Source organism: Pseudophryne corroboree, chromosome 3, assembly GCF_028390025.1.
Source record: "Pseudophryne corroboree isolate aPseCor3 chromosome 3, aPseCor3.hap2, whole genome shotgun sequence".
NCBI classification, from domain to species: Eukaryota; Metazoa; Chordata; class Amphibia; order Anura; family Myobatrachidae; genus Pseudophryne; species Pseudophryne corroboree.
Genome location: NC_086446.1, coordinates 764,436,174 through 764,451,406, shown reverse-complemented (window position 1 = coordinate 764,451,406; position 15,233 = coordinate 764,436,174).

Here is a 15,233-nt window from a genome sequence, read left to right as displayed (position 1 = left end):
CATTAAATCCTGCAACATATCTCCCAGGTGTGCCTGGCCAGGCACAAAGGGTGGAAGGTGAGAGTGATGGGGAAGGAGGATTTAATACAAAGGAAGATACACATGATTGTATGGAATATTTGACCCAAAATTTTACCGCAAGGCCTGACATCAGTGACAATCCACTGGAAGATGCAGAACTCACGTTCTACACGGACGGTAGTTGTCATAGACAGTCAGACTCGGGAGACTTGTGTACTGGATACGCAGTCGTAGATGACCAAGACACCATAGAAGCGGAACCGCTAGGCCCACCTCACTCAGCCCAGGTTGCTGAACTGGTCGCCCTAACCAGAGCATGTGAATTGGCTAAGGGTAAGTCAGCCAATATCTACACCGATTCTAGATACGCATTCGGGGTAGTCCATGATTTCGGAGCCCTATGGCGCCTCAGAAATTTCATGACGGCAGCTGGTACACCGATAGCGCATGCAGCTCACATAAAAAGGCTTCTAACAGCGATACAGGAACCCGACAGAGTGGCTGTTATCAAGTGTAAAGCACATACATATAGCCAAGACCCAGTATCACTTGGTAACAGCCGAGCAGACGAAGCTGCAAAGCTTGCAGCTGCTACCCCCATACAGACAGACACCACACAACTGATGGTATTTAATACCATCAACACACAGAAGTTGTGTGAAATGCAAAATTTGTGTTCCACACAGGAAAGAGCAGTCTGGAAGGCAAAGGGATATGGCCAGGAGTCCTCAGGGCTCTGGACGGATGGACATGGTAAACCAGTGGCCCCCAGGGCATACCTTCCATGTCTGGCTGAAGCAGCTCACGGGCTGACTCATCTAGGCAAGGAGGGGATGTGCAAATTGGTAAGAGCATACTGGTGCGCCCCAGGATTCTCCTCTCATGCGAGTAAAAGAGCAATGTCATGCCTTACCTGTCTGAGAAAGAATATTGGAAAGGCAATACCTACAGAACCATCCCATATCCCACCTGCCGGCGGCCCTTTTCAGGTAATACAAATTGACTTCATTCAATTACCCCCATGTCGGAATTTGAAATATGTACTTGTCTGTATAGATGTTTTCTCGAATTGGGTCGAAGCATTCCCAGCAGCTACAAATACCGCTATGTTTACAGCTAAGAAAATTGTGCAGGAATTTGTATGTAGATATGGTATCCCTAGAATCATTGAAAGTGATAGGGGTACCCATTTTACAGGTGATGTCTTTCAGGGAATGTGTAAGTTGATGGGAATTGATAGCAAGCTGCACACTCCGTACCGTCCACAGGCGAGTGCGAAGGTCGAAAGAGTGAACAGCACTATTAAAAATAAATTGAGTAAAGTGATGGCAGAGACAGGATTGACGTGGCCAGAAGCTTTACCCATTGTTTTGTATAGCATCAGAACCACTCCCAGGTCCCCTCTTAATCTGTCCCCTTTTGAAATCTTGTTTGGTCGACAACCGCATGTCATGATTAACCCTCAGGATGATTTGAAATGTAACAATGAAGTAACTGTAAAATACTTGATTAACATGAGTAAACAGTTGAGGAATCAAAATTAAAATATGAAGTTGGTGATTCCTGATTTACCAGATAGTAATTGTCATGACATTGAACCTGGGGATTATGTAATGATACGAAATTTTCTACGCTCAGGTTGTCTTATTGATAGATGGGAAGGACCATACCAGGTCTTATTGACTAGCACCACAGCATTGAAGGTTGCTGAGAGAGAGACTTGGGTCCATTCATCCCACTGCAAGAAAGTTGCTGATCCAGAGAAGTCCCGTGATAAGGAACAGACGGTAGAGGTTGTATCACTGGAGTGTCTGTTCCAGGAGGACTGAGGCAGCACCTGAGCCTTGAAGACCGAAAGCAGCTGTCGACTCCCTTCTCCCTTTTATTGTTTTTCTCCACTTCCCATCCCCTCTCCCTTGAAATTTCTTTTTCCCCCTTCTCATTCTTCTCTATTTCCTCCTCAAAGATGGACTTGCCCCAAGAGACTGTGATCCGGATTTTCCTGTTAACCATGATGTTGACCAGAGCAGTCTGTTCCGGCGAGAGTACCATAGAGGTCGAGAGAGGTTCTGGAATGGGTTCCGATTATGATGATGGAGGCGTAGTTTTCCAAGATCAACCTAACCAACAAGCAAAGGCGAGTATCAGAAAACGATCCGATAGCATTGATCATAGAAGGAATTGTGACGGATTGTTAGCTGAAGAAAACTGTATCTGTAGGCTTTGTAACAATGTCATTGAGGAAGGGTGCATAAAGAAATGCCAATCCAGTTTTAATATCCATATGGACCGGCATCCATTGAGTGACTATCACTCCTTAGTGGGTAATGTGTTAAACAAAACAGATTGTTGGGTATGCTCTCAAGTACCTCAGGGTCATAGCAAATCAGGGCTAGTACCATTTCCTTTAACGATAGGGGAGGTACTTGAGTTAAATGGTGGGAGACCGGTGGACAGGAGGTTTAATATCTCCAGCCCTCCTAGCTTGAAGCTCCACCAATACCACGTGGATAGGTCCCTGTTATGTTTTAACATCTCCAATCCCAGAAAGCCGGGAAATTGGGAAGTGTCATGGAGTAACCACACCATGACCTTTTCACACAGAGCAGATAGAATGCCTACAGATACAGAGCTTGTACGCCACATAGCCAGTAGAGGAAAATCTTTCAGGTATAGATATACCTTAGGAAATAGGATTACTAGAGTTGGAGAAGTATCACCAGGATACTGTGCACATATCGTACAGCCTGATACGTGCATTAAGCAGATGGAAGAATTAGGATCAGGAGAGTTCACCTGGAAGGTTTGTAACATGGTAATGTCCTTCTCCGTCCCATATGTTCTCCCCGATGATGCATATTTCATATGCGGGAGAAAGGCGTACAAGTGGCTTGCCCCAAACTCTGAAGGATTGTGTTATATTGGAAAAGTATTGCCTGAAGTGATGACTGTAACACATGACAAAATGAAAGACATACACCGTGGTGCCCAAGCTCCTTATACTCACACTCATTACGAGCACCGAGTTAAAAGACAACTGTCAGAAAGGTTAGAGCATCCGGCCTCTGACCTAATCCATGAATCCACCGGGATTCAGGTTCTGGTAGCGTTAGACTTCACTCGCACCGCTCGAGGAGTGATGAATTATAGATACATTTCCGCACTCGCCAATTTGTTAGATAATATCACTGAAATGTATGATGACACGTTTAGATACACTGGAAGAGAACTTCAAGCCTACAAAACAGAACTGGTACAGCATAGAATGGTTCTTAATTATCTTACAGCAGTAACAGGCGGATATTGTGTTACATTGGCAACACAGTACGGCATAAAGTGTTGCACGTATATCACAAATAGCACCGAGGATCCGGTAGAGGTCATAGACCAAAAGATGGACGATATTCTCCAGTTAAAGTGGGAATTTCGCCGAAAACACAATCTCACTCTTGCTGCTGTAGGTAATGAGCTGACTGGTTGGGTGTCATGGTTGAACCCGCGAAATTGGTTCTCCGGTTTGGGAGACTGGGCTCAAGGAGTCATAATGGATGTTGGGAAGTTTCTCCTATGTATCTTAGGTGTTGTTATATTTATTGGATTGATATTTAGATGCGGGCAGGCTTTAATGAAGTGCAAACATCGTACAAGAGTGATGAGTTTGAGGAGTGAGGAAACTGTAATTAACCTGGATTTGATTTATGACCCAATGATAGAAACCAGGATGTGATGAAAATGCGATTATACGGTCCGTTTCTTTCACCTGTTTTTCTGCTTTTCTCCAAGATAACAAGACCCCCTTGGACGAGGAAGTTGACGAGACCCTGTACAGACAACAGATGGACCAAAGAAAGAGTTTTTGACCACTTGAGAAATGGACACTTGATGAACTTTGCAATGGATCCCCAGTTTCCCTAGTATTCTTAAACTCACGCTAGCCCAACATTTTTTGTAAATCTGATGGCACTGACAAAGCTTGTTGCTCATGCCTAAGGAGCAAAACAGCGCAAAGAAGACGACTTTCAACTGACACCGAACAAAACTTCAACGACAGATGTACATTTACCCGACATAGAATATCATTGCATTTTCCATAAGTGTTCTTTATCTTCATCTCTACAACCCTCAGGTAATGACACACATAGTCGATAGGGAATACAGGCACAGATATCAGCAACCACATACCTCCCCCATTCATGTATCATCAACTAAAATGTGCATCCCCATTTTGTTACAACTGAAAGCCAAAATGAGCTCGGTAGAGTTTGACAGCCCATCCACAGACCCTTGATACGGGATAAGAAGGAATTCAAATGTATACTTCGCAATACCTCGAAGCTTGATTTACAACACGTTCGGCACGATGATACATGACCCCCCAAACATGGACTCATACACACATGCTTCTGCTATCTCACTAGGTCATACCCTCTTCACACCTACTCCTCTCTCCTCCCCTACCTAACCATGGAAATGAATTAACCCCTGACATATATTTTTCTCCTTTTGAAATGTTTTAGAAGGTGGCAGTTATTATTGACTGCCAAAGGGTGGACTGTCAAAGTCAGAAAAATATCCCCATACACACTGCCATATTTGCACCGCACACTGGTCCGTATTGCGCATGCGTGCGCTCTCCCGTGAAGGCGCATACCCGCAATAGCGTGCACCCGCAGGCGCGCGGTATGCGTATTTATGGTAGAGTTTATGTAATCGTAGCGTGCGACTCATTCGTTACATATTTTCACAATTAATGTGGTTTATAGATCATGGTCCCTTTGATAGATTCTGAAAGTTTGGTTAATATAGAATGTCCCTGAACGGAGGAATCCCTCTTTGTATTGTAGGAAGGGCCTAACAGGAGTCATACAGCAGTGTTTGGTACCCATCGGAAGAGTATTTAAATGGAAATATTCCGGTGTTGGTTTGGAGCGTATTAATCGCTCGTGCGAATAGTTATGGACATAAGAAGTTTATGTCCATCACTATTATTTACTCTTACTCAGGTATGCGGCGGGAAACCTAGTTTCCCACCCACCTGAGCTGTTTGAAATCGTCACAGCCCACCTGTATGAATCACCCTATGACCTTTTGTTATGATGCGAAGCCGAATTCCTGCGTCCAATGGACGATAAGATTGTAGGGACGACTAGATTGCATTGTGTGTGTAGCATAAAAGACGGGCCTGTGACCTCCAGCTTTCACTTCTCATCAAACGATTCTCATTGCTGATAATCGGGAAGCTGGATGTCCAGAAGCGCTTGCGATCGTTACCCTTGTGCGTAAGTTTCTCTCCGTAATCATATTGTCTTACTGTGAGCCAATCTCTCTATCTCTCTCTCTCTCTCTCTCTCCCTTCTCTTTCTCTCGTATCTCCCATTGACTAGTATTGTATTGTATTGTATTAGATCAGCATAGTATTATATTATATTTCTTGTATAGTTGTTTGGTTAGGAAGTCTCTGTTATACTGTAGTGTATCATTTGTACTGTGATTCCTTTTTGCAAGTATATTAGTTATAATACAGTTAATAGGCTTTGGACCCTAAACAAGTATCTGTGTATTTTCTCATAGTGTTAAGTGTTCAAAGAGCGTCGGTGACGCTCAAGCAGCTTTGTAGTTAATCAGGTTACACCAGGTTGCGCTTACACATTGTCTTTACATAAAGGTATACTGTGTCTCTCATTGTTAAAGGTATAGATATCAAGGTATAGCGTTGTGAGCGTCTGCGCCGCTGGTGATCTCCTCGTGGTCTCGAGCGTCCGCTACGCCATAGCGAATCATTACGTTAGTCATAGCCAATAGCGTGCTTGCCTGTGATCTCTGAGCCGTGAGCGAACGTGACGCTTGAGCGTCTCGCCTACGGCTGAGCGATCGTTACGCAACTAGCGTACCCTTACGGTACTTCTTAAGTAAACATCGTACAGTGTTCTTAGACCTCATATATGGTTATAAGTACGATAAATAGATTCAGCTTTATCACATGTATCATCAACTAAAATGTGCTCCCCCATTTTGTTGCAACCACAGCCGAAAAGAGCTCGGTAAAGTTTGACAGCCCATCCACAGACCCGTACCGCGGGATAAGAAGGAATTCAAATGTATACTTCGCAATACCTCGAAGCTTGATGTACAACACGTACGGCACGATGATACATGACCCCCCAAACATGGATCCATACACACATGCTTCTGCTATCTCACTAGGTCATACCCTCTTCACACCTACTCCTCTCTCCTCCCCTACCCAACCATGGAAATGTATTAACCCCTGACATATATTTTTCTCTTTTTGAATGTTTTTAGAAGGTGGCAGTTATTGTTGACTGCCAAAGGGTGGACTGTCAAAGTCAGAAAAATATCTCTATACACACTGCCATATTTGCACCTCACACAGGTCCGTGCTGCGCATGCGTACGCTCTCCCGTACGTGCGCATACTCACAGTCGCGGGCACCCGCAGGCGCACGGTATGCGCATTTACGGTAGAGTTTATGTGATCGTAGCGTGCGACTCAATCGTTACATATTTTCACCATATAATGTATTTTATAGATAATGGTCCCTTTGATAGATTCTGAAAGTTTAGTTAACATAGCATGTTCCTGGACAGAGAAATCCCTCTTTGTATTGTACGAAGGGTCTAACAGGGGTCATACAGTGGTGTTTGGTACCCATCGGAAGAGTATTTAAATAGCAATATTCCGGTGTTGGTTTGGAGCGGATTAATCGATCGTGCGAATAGTTATGGACATAAGAAGTTTATGTCCATTTACTATTATTTGTTCTTACTTAGTCATGCGGCGGGAAACCCAGTATCCCACCCACTTGAACAGTTGGAAGTAGTCACAGCCCACCTGTATGAATCAACCTATGACCTTTTGTTATGATGCGAAGCCGAATTCCTGTGTCTGTTAGGCGCCGAGGGTCCGCTCGTCAGTGCGGCCGGCGCCTAGCAACGGGGACGCCACTGTCGGATCGTGTTCCCCGTTGCTGGGTCTAAGTTTATATCATCACTGGTTTCCTGGCTGTGTAGCATGCAGCTGCACGGCATGTTGTAATTATCACTCATCTGTTTCCCTGGCCATGCAGCTTGTCAGCTGCATGGCATTTAATCCAATCAGCCTCCAAACAGCTGATTGGAAGACTCTCTGTTAAAAGCACTCCCAGGACTCCTCACAGACGCCGGTGATAGCTTCCTGTTTGCCTGATTCTGCTGCAGAGAGAGTTCCCAGTCCCGGTCTGTTCGTTTGTTCCTGTTCTCAGTGATCCTGTACTCGGAAGTTACCATCTGTTCCTGGAGTCTGATCGAGCACCTTTAACATCTGGTGGCGTTCGTGAGTCGCGGCGCAGCAGTGTGTTGCGGCTTGTCCGCTACTATTTATTATTGTGTTTATTTTGAGTTCTGGAGCTTTGCGGAGGATTCCGCTTCCACAAGATCCACTCTGGTGTCCAGCGGTGCCGGATAGGAGTGTCGGATCCGTGGATCTTTGGTTGTCCTTTTCCCTGGCGGCTAGTCCGCACATACCTTTTGATTTAGTTTAGTTAGCTTGTAACCCCTGGCTTGGTTGCTTAGTCAGAGGGCCCCTTGTTATCACCCTGTCTCGGACTTCCCCTTGTCTCCCATTAAGACCTGCGGGGGCATCGGGGTTGGGCAGACATAATCCGCCCTTCGAACGCGGCTGCCATGGGCTCAAGCAACCATAGTCTCGCAGGGGATTTCTGATAACACGGGCGAGACAACGGAGTTAGGGCGCCAGGGGTTACTAGGCTCTCCAGCTCCCACAACCTGTATTTCATTCCTGTACTCAGATCTCTGCCATAAGATCTTCTCCAGTCTGGAGTACAGGAATCGTAACAGTGTCCAATGAACAATGGGATTGTAGGGACCATTGAATTGTATTGTGTGTGGGGCATAAATAGAGAAGCCGACCATATCCAGTTCACTCTCTTCAACGGTTCTCATTGCTGATAATCGGGAGCTGGATATCGAGGCGCATGCGATCGTTTCCCCTTGTGCGTAAGTGTTTCTCCGCAATCATATTGATATTCTTGTTATTGTGAGCCATTTCTCTCTCTCCCTCTCTCTTCTCCTCTTTCTCTCTTATTTTCCCTTAAATAGTAATTGTATTGTATTTCCTGTGTAGTTATCTGGTTAGGTAGTCTATGTTATATTGTAGTGTATGATTTGTATTTGTATTAATTCTTTTGCAAGTATATCATTCATAATATATACATATTAGGCGTTGGACCCTAAGCACGGTATCTGTGTATTTCTTATAGCATTAAGTATTCTCAGAGCGTCGGTGACGCTCGAACAGCTTTAAAGATAATAAGGTTATACTGTGTTGCATTTACACTCTATCATTACACTAAGGTTTTACTGCATAATACACTGTTTATGGTTTAGAGGTAAAGGTTTAACATAGTGAGCGTCAGCGCCGCTGGTGATCTCCTCGTGGTCCCGAGCGTTCGCTACGCTCTAGCGAATCATTACGTTAGTCGGCAGCCAATAGCGTGCCTGCCTGTGATCTCTTGGCCGTGAGCAAACATGACGCTTGAGCGTCTCGACTACGGCTAAGCGATTGTTACGCAACGTGCGTACCCTTACGGTACTTCATACGTAAATAGCGTATAGTGTTCTTAGACCTCATAAAGGGTATTATATACAATAAATATTCTGCTTTATCAAGGCCGACCATCTTTATTTGCAAGTTGTTAATGGTTTCAAGACTGAATACCAAAAGTTACTTATTGGCTGTGTTGTTCCCTCACATTTTCCCATCGGTTTCCAGGCCGATCCTCTGTGTCATTATTTATCCTCAGGATATAGACTCTGCTTCACATCGGCTCCCAGGCTGACCATCGTTGATTGCCTTCAGCTCCCAGGCCGGTCATTACTGTTCTCTAATCACCGCTGGTTTCCAGATCAGCTCATTCTTCGTGACTGTACTTAAAACCAATGTCAGCTTCCACGCTGTGAAACTTCTGTATTGTTATTCCTGTTCCAGTAATCATTATATTGCTGTGTGTATTTAATAAACATCATTGCGCACATGCGCAGGAACTTACTACAGCCTCCTCGTTTCCTCCATCCTACCACCACTGACCCACTAGTGCCCCCTACGGGAACAGACAATTACACAGACCTGACATTATTTATATTACAGCACAACTATTTCCATTTTGGAGAAGACTTCTATGTTCAAGTGAAAGGGACCGCCATGGGTAGCAAATTTGCGCCATTTTACGCCAATCTATTTTTGGCGTAATGGGAGAACAAGAAGATATGGAGTAATGAATCATTAAAGGACAACTTCAAATTATGGGCAAGGTTTATAGATGATATTATCATCATATGGAAAGGCGGACAAGAGGATCTGGAAGCATTTTTAGAACAATTAAATGAAAATACAGTCAACCTGGAATTTACATATAACATCAGCAGTGAATCGATTAACTTCCTGGATCTGACAATCTTTACAGACGATAATAAATTAGAGACCAAGACATTTGTCAAGCCAACAGATTGCAGTAGTTATTTAAATGTAACCAGTAACCACCACAAAAAAGTGGCTTATGAACATCTTGGGAGGACAGTTGAGACGAATAAAAAAAAACTGTTCAAGGGAGTAGATTTCAAAGCACAAGCAAATACTATGATAGAAAACTTCACAAAGAAAAATGATGACACACAGCACCTTGAGAAGGAGAGGGAAAGAATGAGGAAAACAAATAGAGAAGATCTCTTGAAATAGAAGACAAAAAATCCAGAAGAACAGAAAAATGTCCTTTTTATATCAGACTACTCGACACAGAGCAATTTACTCGAAAAAAGCATTAAACAACATTGGCACTTACTCCAAACCGATGAGGACCTGCGAGACTTGCTACCACCATATCCCCGGATAATATATAGGAGGGCACCTACCATCAAGACAACACTCATCAAAAGTCATTTCTCTATGAAACAAATAGAACAAAAACAAAAAAAATATGGCTTTTCCAAAAAAACTAGATGAAACTCCATAAAACTAGTAAAAGAAGTGATCTCCTTTTCTAATAAAAAGACCATCGTAGTTAGAGGAAGAATAAGTTGCCATACGCCAGGAGTGATCTATATGCTCTGGTGCCCATGTGGCCTACAATATGTAGACAAAATAAAACGGAAACTACACACTCTTATACAGGAACATCTATGTAATACAGGTTGAGTATCCCATATCCAAATATTCCGAAATACGGAATTTTGAGTGAGACTGAGATAGTGAAACCTTTGTTTTCTGATGGCTCATTGTACACAAACTTTGTTTAATACACAAAGTTATTAAAAATATTGTATTTAATGACCTTCAGGCTGTGTATATAAAAGGTGTATATGAAACATAAATGAATTGTGTGAATGTACACACACTTTGTTTAATGCACAAAGTTATTAAAAATATTGGCTAAAATGACCTCCAGGCTGTGTGTATAAGGTGTATATGTAACATAAATGCATTCTGTGCTTAGATTTAGGTCCCATCACCATGATATCTCATTGTAGTATGCAATTATTCCAAAATACGGAAAAATCCCATATCCAAAATACCTCTGGTTCCAAGCATTTTAGATAAGGGATACTCAACCTGTATAAAGAATGGTTGGGATAACCACAGTGTACCTCTACACTTTAAAGAAATGCATAATTCAGACCCCTGTCTCTTACAATTTATGGGGTGGTCTTCAGTTTGCCGGCTGTCGGGATCCCGGCACATAGTATACCGGCGCCGGAATCCCGACAGCCGGCATACTGACACTTTTACTCCCTCTTGGGGGTCCACGACCTCCCTGGAGGGAGAATAGATAGCGTGGCGCGCATAGCGTGCAACCGTGCCCGCAGCGTGGTTAGCGCAGTGAGCCTGCAAGGGGATCATTTGCGCTCGCCCTGCTGTCGGTATGCCGGCGGTTGGGATTCCGGCGCCGGTATGCTGGTCGCCGGGAGCCCGGCCGCCGGCATACCCTACTACACCCCAATTTATGGGCCTAAAACAGGTTATAAGACCATGGAGAGGAGGGAACATGGAAAATATCCTTGAGAAAGAAGAAACCAACATGAAATATGATCTGGGCACCCTATCCCCAAGAGGTCTTAATATAGATATGGAAATTATCCCCTTTCTTAAATAACCATCAGAGGAACTGAGTGACCATCAAGGAAGGTTCACCTGGCAAGATGAAGAGTAAATTAACATATGATCATAACAGTTAATGTAAAGGGATCACAAGAACTAATCACACCTTTATTAATAAATTAGTACAATTAGACGGCAATAGATATAGATCATAAGAATAGTGGGGATAACAGATCTGAATTATACCTGTTTTTAACAAAGAACTTGAATTATATCTGCCATTAACAAACATATATATAGTTTTACAAGGAACATCTCTAATAAACAATTCCTTAATATTTATATTTCTCCCACTACTTATTTTTCATTTTATGGTTTTTTTTTTATCCTCATTTTTTATTTTAGACTTATTTTTTAATAGTTAATTTAATAATCCTTTTCTTTCTTTAGTATGATTAATCTAATTATAATATTATCAGTGAGTTAGTCAAATAAACCTTGGCTAAAGGATTACAGCGCTCCCATCTGATACGTATATCCAGATAAAAGATACCATATATACATAACATAAGACCAGAATTTGTTCATGTGTGTCTATGTGTTGTTTGGTGTGTTATATGTAACTCATATTGTGTCACAAACTGAATATAAAGATTATTATATTAATGTAAGGGCAAGACATAGCTTAAACCATCTTGCTTAATGGAGGAAGTAAATTATCCCCGCCGCAGCAAATAAAAGTAGCGAAGATCGAGTTCGCAGCTATCCTGAGAAAGCCTAAGAATTTACTATTATACCATCTTTTTTTTTTTTACTGAACATTTTAATTCTTTCATAGAGAAGTTGTGATTAAGTATATTTTAATAGTAAATTGTAACCATTTCATCTCAAAGAAGCTCTGTGTTAGGCGCCGAGGGTCCGCTCGTCAGTGCGGCCGGCGCCTAGCAACGGGGACGCCACTGTCGGATCGTGTTCCCCGTTGCTGGGTCTAAGTTTATATCTTCACTGGTTTCCTGGCTGTGTAGCATGCAGCTGCATGGCATGTTGTAATTATCACTCATCTGTTTCCCTGACCATGCAGCTTGTCAGCTGCATAGCATTTAAATCCAATCAGCCTCCAAACAGCTGATTGGAAGACTCTCTGTTAAAAGCACTCCCAGGACTCCTCACAGACGCCGGTGATAGCTTCCTGTTTGCCTGTGTCTGCTGCAGAGAAAGTTCCCAGTCCCGGTTTACCCGTTTGTTCCTGTTCTCAGTGATCCTGTACTCGGAAGTTACCATCTGTTCCTGGAGTCTGATCAAGCACCTTTAACATCTGGTGGTGTTCGTGAGTCGCGGCGCAGCCGTGTGTTGCGGCTTGTCCGCTATTATTATTATTTTGTTTATATTGTGTTCTGGAGCTTTGCGGAGGATTCCGCTTCCACAAGATCCACTCTGGTGTCCAGCGGTGCCGGATAGGAGTGTCGGATCAGTGGATCTTTGGTTGTCCTTTTCCCTGGCGGCTAGTCCGCACATACCTTTTGATTTAGTTAAGTTAGCTTGTAACCCCTGGCCTGGTTGTTTAGTCAGAGGGCCCCTTGTTATCACCCTGTCTCGGACTTCCCCTTGTCTCCCATTAAGACCTGCGGGGGCATCGGGGTTGGGCAGACATAATCCGCCCTTCGAACGCGGCTGCCATGGGCTCAAGCAACCATAGTCTCGCAGGGGATTTCTGATAACACGGGCGAGACAACGGAGTTAGGGTGCCAGGGGCTACTAGGCTTTCCAGCTCCCACAACCTGTATATGGTTCCTGTGCTCAGATCCCTGCCATAAGATCTTCCCCAGTCTGGGGTACAGGAATCGTAACACTCTGTAACCAATGTATGTAGCAGATTTAAACACCTGTGGATAGAGGGTTTGGGAGATGGGCTAAATGAAAGGCAGTCTGCATCTTCCAAACATACAGTCAATTGTACAAAATTCCAATGGGGGTTGGGCCGCCCACATCAATTTCCCCCCAAAAAACAATAACATTTAAAAGTGCTACAGCCCTGTAGCTAGAACGTTATGGGTCTTGTAGCAACATTTTGAAGGGTCCCCCAATAGCGTCTAGAGACAACTTGGCAGTCCTCCACCAGTGTGGGTTGACTAGGGCTTCAGTATACCTAGACACTGGGGGTAATTCCGAGTTGATTGCACGCTGCGTATTTTCGCAGCGCAGCAATTAGGTCTGGACTGCTTATGCAATGCGCAGGCGCGTTGTACGAGTTAAATGCGGATCGGCACCTAGCAATGGATTTAACGAAGAATCCATTTGCACGGGCGATCGCAAGGTGATTGACATAAAGAAGGTGTTTGTGGGTGTCAACTGACCATTTTCTGGGAGTGTTTGGAAAAACGCAGGCGTGTCCAAGCGTTTGCAGGGCGGGTGTCTGACGTTAATTCCGGGACCGGACATGCTGAAGTGATCGCAGCGGCTGAGTAAGTCCAAAGCTACTAAGAAACTGCACAAAACTTTTTTGTACCACTCAGCTGCTAAAGCGAAAATACACGCCCCCATAGATGGCGACTATCTGATCACAGCGCTGCAAAAAATAGCTAGCGAGCGATCAACTCGGAATGACCCCCACTGACGGAAAGCACAGCTCACTGTGCTGAATTCCGAGTTCCAGATCCTCTATCACTGGTGCACAGGAAATGTTGGGAGGGACGGTCACACCACTGTTCTGCCAACTTGGTAACAGGAGAGACTGCCATATATGGGGAATGCTTTTGGATGGGATGTGACCGTCACTTGCAGCTGGCAGGGTATTTGCAGACTCTACAGTGGTAGCTGGCAGTGGTGTGCAATAGAGGTCATTCCACATGGCAGATGTATATATTGTGTGGCAGTGGCACAGTGGAATTCGGGCAGCACGGATGGTGTAATGGTTAGCATTACTGCCTCACAGCGCTGAGGCCATGGGTTCGATTCTCACCATGGCCCTAACTGTGTGGAGTTTGTATATTCTCCCCTTACTTGCATGGGTTTCCTCCGGGAACTCCGGTTTCCTCCCACAATCCAAAAATATACTGGTAGGTTAATTGGCTTCCAACAAAATTAACCCTAGCGTGAATGTGTGTGCGTGTACATGTGATAAGGAATATAGATTGTAAGCTCCACTGGGACAGGGACTGATGTGAATGAGCAAATATTCTCTGTACAGTGCTGCGGAATATGTGTGCGCTATATAAGTTACTGGTAATAAATAATAATAAATAAATAATGGGATCTTCCATTGTATGGGACACTCAGTTACATGTCTGCTGCTGCGGATGGAGAGGATAGGAACTTGGAGGATGCAGCAGGAAGGCGTATGCATGCGCAGGTCAGAGTAGCTCAGCCGCCGGCATACAGAGAGATGGGGGGGTGCTGCGAGGCCAGGCCCCTGTCACTCGTGGTACGCCCCCAGGAGCCATGACCACGTAATAATAAACACACACATATACAGATTATTTTTATACATTTATGCAAAGATACTAATATTGCGCCTCGGGCCGATTCAGCATGGAACACGAGTTTGCATGGTGAATGCACAGAAGCCGCACTGCATGTGCACACACTGGGAGATGCGACGGCATCTCACATATGCGAAGAGCTCAGCCTGATTGAGGCTGGAGTGGGCGTTGCATAGGTGTTTCAGGGGCGGGGCATTATGGCGTCCGGACAATACAGGCATGTCCGGACCGTTTGCCCAGTGGCTGTGTGATGTCACATGCAGCCGTTGCGAGCCAACAGATGGCGGGTAGCCCAAAACATGCAAAAGCATCGCCTTTGTATAGTCAAAACTATGGAGTAAGAGGTCTATGACAGGTGAGGCAGTGTCCTTCTGACTAATATCCGCACATCTCTGATCAACACTCACCAAATTTCCAGTAGTTTAGATTGCTGCACCTGTGTATAATGCCCATATGTATATACTGCTGCACCTGTGTATAATGCCCATATGTATATACTTATACTGCTGCACCTGTGTATAATAGAAAAAGAAAGAAAAAATTGCTGCGCTAATGTCTATCAGTTATAGATTAAACGGGACTGGTGTCCTCAACCTGGAATTAATAGTGTCAAATGTAAGTACG